The sequence below is a fragment of the Sinocyclocheilus anshuiensis genome, unplaced genomic scaffold (genome assembly GCF_001515605.1).
Source record: "Sinocyclocheilus anshuiensis isolate Anshui unplaced genomic scaffold, SAMN03320099.WGS_v1.1 scaffold18, whole genome shotgun sequence".
Classification (NCBI taxonomy): domain Eukaryota; kingdom Metazoa; phylum Chordata; class Actinopteri; order Cypriniformes; family Cyprinidae; genus Sinocyclocheilus; species Sinocyclocheilus anshuiensis.
The window spans coordinates 1167472-1171676 of record NW_015546047.1 but is presented as its reverse complement, the minus strand read 5'-3'; the positions used below and the strand labels follow the sequence as shown (position 1 = coordinate 1171676).

The window sequence follows — 4205 nt, the reverse complement described above, 5'->3', positions numbered from 1 at the left end:
AAAGCCAAGTATTGACTGTTGACTGTGAAACAGTAGACTTTAATTATATGCATTTATGGTGTAATTACAAAATTTCTGTGTCTATCCATGTTAATTTTACCGCGAATAATGCGCTGCCACTTTAATTCAGCACAGCAGAAATAGACTCAGTGCAGTCACGATGGAAGCATGACTGCTGCAGACGCACCGCTCCTGGAGCGCACTGCCGGGCCCGGTCTGTTCTGTTCTCGTGCTCCATTTAGGCGCGCTGCATTCTGATTGGTTCGGATAGCATACTGCGGGAGGTCAGGGGCGCGGAAAATCGTGCTATAAAGCGATTTAGAAATCGCGCACGCTCATATCGTGATTTTATGACGATTTCGATTAATCGCACAACCCTATTTTCACACTGTACATTCCTAAACCCCGGGTTAACGTTCTTATTTGTATATTTGCGGTGTCACTGTCTCTGATTGGACGAACAGCAGGCAACCTGTTTACACGCTTTCCGTCTTTTGACATTTCTTTCATTTCTCTCACCGGCTGCTGTTTACAAGACACACGTTTCCTGTTACTGACGTGACATGAGCCTCGCTGCTCAATTTCTGATTGGCTGTCTGTTGCCAAGCATCCAGCAGGAACAAGCAAACACCGCTCCGTTTCACACTGAACAAACTTAGCACTGCAATGCAATGTTAATACCACACTGTTCTGGAGCAGGGTTTCATAACCCTGGGTAAAAAGCGGTGCTAAAACCGCTTTCAAATTACAGGTGTGAAGCGTTTCTTTACACTGGGTTAAAAGCAGTGTTTAGAACAATGATAACCCGGGGTTAAGCGCAGTGTGAAAAGCCTATACATGTGCTTGTTCTTTTGAACTCAGTTTAACTATTACTCCAAGAGGTGTAGCTCTTGAAAGAATAATTAATTTTTCCTATGTTCTGAATCTTCTGCACAGAACATTTTCTATTGTCTCTTAAACCTTTTCCACCAAAATGATTGCCACATAAGGCAATGTAACAGGGTTGTTTTTAGTTGCTTTGGTTGATTTGAGTTTGAGTCAGTTGATTTGAATCAGACAAGCAAGAATACACAACAAGCAAGCTAACATTCTAGCTTTCATTCCATTTAATCATATATTTTATTGTAGTTTCAACAATCAGTGCTGTTTTTGAAGAGTGTGCATGTGCATAAAAATTCATAAGGGAACACTGTATGACGTACGAGGGAACCCGTGATGAATCAAACATCAAATAAAGCAAAATGACAGGGAACAAAAAAATAGTCAAGTAGTCATCAGATGCCTTCAAAAAAACATTTACAAACAGCATCGCAAACTTACATGGTTGAAGGAACTACTCTACAGCTCTCAACCTGTGGTTAGAAGCATAGTTATTTGTTAGTAAGACATGCTCTTGGGCACAATAAGCAAGCTAACATGCAGTTCAATCTATTTTCCATTCTATTTAAATATATATACATTTTAATCTATATATTTTAGTGTGTCCTCAATAAACACTGTTTTTGAAGAGTGCGCATGTGCGTAAATGCCTATTAGGCCACGACTGTATAAGAGGGAACCCGTGATGAATCAAACATCAAATAAAGCAAAATGACAGGGAACAAAAAAATAGTCAAGTAGTCATCAGATGCCATTTTCATTTGGAAAAAATTGCGTAGTGGGGGAAAGATGCTAATTTAAATGGATAGTTCACCCATTTAATATAGCTCATAGCTCACACTCCACTTGTTCCACACCTGTATGACGTTCTTTCTTCTGTTTAACACAAAAGAGGATATTTTGAAGAATGCAACTTTCTTCAAAACATCTTCTTTTGCGTTCAACAACTGAAAGAAATTTATACAGGTTTGGAACAACTTGAGGATAAGTAAATGATGGAAGTATTTTAATTTTTGGGTGAACTACAACTCCTTTGATGAACGAGTTTTATCATTGTACAGGAAACTCATCTCAGAATGGTTCCACGTTTGGGCACTGGTTTTGGCACCAGCATTCTGTTGGTGGAAAAGGGGTCTCTAAGGAGAGAGGAGAGACATTTCATGTCGAGCTAAACACACTGCGCGATAAGAACGCACTTCCTGAGGTTGTTTCCGTGGAAGGATTCTGCTGTCATTTCCCGTGGCACAGTTTTGCTACCAACCTATATGCTAAATTTAACAAATTCCAATAGAATTCAGCTCAAGTCGTGTTTAAAACAAAGTCAGTGTAGACAGTTATCAGCTTAAATTGCACAAGCAAGATAAGAGGTGATTATGCCTATTTAAGGTACAAACGTATACAAAAAAACAAAAGTCATATTCTATTGGTTTAGATAGTAGCCTTTACAAAGCAAAAATAGCAAGAATAAAAATGTGAGTGTCATGAATTCAGAATCAAAAGGACATCTAAAATTTTAACTCCCTTTGTATCCACCACAATGCAACGTAGATCTTACAGCACTCAATGCAATGCCTGCCAGTTGCTAGGCAACAGGACTACCAAAAGCAAGTATTCCAATTTCTAGTCCTGTGGAAAAGCTATTTTTCAACTAAATTTGACAGGAAAAAAATACAATATGAAATAATGGGCAATAACACTGAACTGGTTCGGTCAAGTTTCCCACAGTGCTGTATTCTGAATGGATATGGTGCATTGGAGTACAGAAGAACGACAGAATATGACTAATATTGGGTTGACCCCCGATGACTTGTTTGAATGAGTGAGGTCAGATGTACATGAGTGACATCAGTGGGCATGGAGAGACAGGCGGCACTCCAGAGACCTTCCTGCGCTCTAAACGGGCATCACACACACTAATGAATTCACATCACATATCTGAGTGAGTTCACGGCCAGAGGGAGGAAAATGCTAACAGCGCTGGTCCTCCACTAGCCCACTTTCTGCTGTGATCTGGACTGCTTCCATTACTGCTAGCCTCAATGCCAAGCCTTTCTCAAAAACCTTAGAAAGTGGCTTTATTGGCCAAGGGAAAGAAAAAAAAATTCTTTGAACATGCAGACTAGAACTGACAGGCTTTAATTTGTGTGTGATGTTTGCATAATTCAAGATATTTCAAGCCCCTGACTGCTGAGGGTATCTTATGAAAACATGTCCAGCTCACATTTCAACAACATTAAGGGGATATAACAGATACAACAATATAAAAAGAATGTTACTTCATGACACTGAAGCACTTTCCTACCAAATTCACCTTTGTGCACTGTTAAAAAAACAAGTAAAAACAAAACATTTAAAAAAAAAAAATAGGGCACACTGTGCATATTAATTAATACCAGGGAAAATATGAATATTAATATAATATTTTCCATATAGTTTTTTTTATACAAGTGTTTTATCTGTATTTAAAATTTTGCACTTCATTGTGTTTTAGGGTTAAAATAAATGTCCGTAAAATTAATGGATAATGTCCTGGAAGAAAATTACGATTAATCCCAACCCATAATGCCTCTGATTCTTAAATCACAGTTCAATGATTTCTTATTACAGCTCAGCAAAATCAAACAATTACTTTTACGATTAAAATCACTCCTCAATATCAAAAGGAATTGATAAAAATAGTAATACTGCACAACACAACTGTCAAACCACCATCAGACCCGCTTCAGAAACCTACAGATTAGTGCTGGGCGGTATACCGGTTCATACCAAATACCGGTGTTTATTTTTGTTATGATATGAATTTTTAAAATACCGCAATACCGGTGTATGTCGTTTAAACAACGTTCGGAACGAGTGCGCTGCATGAGACAAAAAAGTAATATAGCCAAAACAACCACTCTTTAAAGAGACACTCTTTAATGTAGATGCATGTTGATTTTATCAGAAAACCGGTATAATTTTTAAAAATACCGTGATATAAATTTTTGGTCATACCGCCCAGCACTACTACAGATCTGACATCTGTCAGACATGCTCTGGACTTCAGGTATGACAGCTTAAGGAGTGAAAGGGCTTGGTGTGCTGTTTTCAACACACCCACTGTCATATCAAACAGAAAGATTCAATTTATCCAGCACTGTCAGGCAACTACCAACTACCCACAATTAGATCTTTGTAGAAACTCACGCTTTCAGAGCGGAGATGTCTGGATTGGATTATCCGCCTTTATAGATGGGTCATTAGAAGTGCTTTAAAAGCTGGGTCACGGTGAGGTTCTAGTCTGGACATACAATATTCACAGGCCTTCTCAATCATGGCTTTGTGCC

At 38.5% G+C, this 4205-nt stretch overlaps 1 protein-coding gene across 4 annotated transcripts in view; it reads right to left on the bottom strand.

Moving 5' to 3' along the window:
- LOC107699024 (nck-associated protein 1) overlaps window positions 1-4205 on the bottom strand; it is a 53826-nt gene that overhangs the window by 48946 nt on the left and 675 nt on the right. The window lies entirely within an intron of this gene.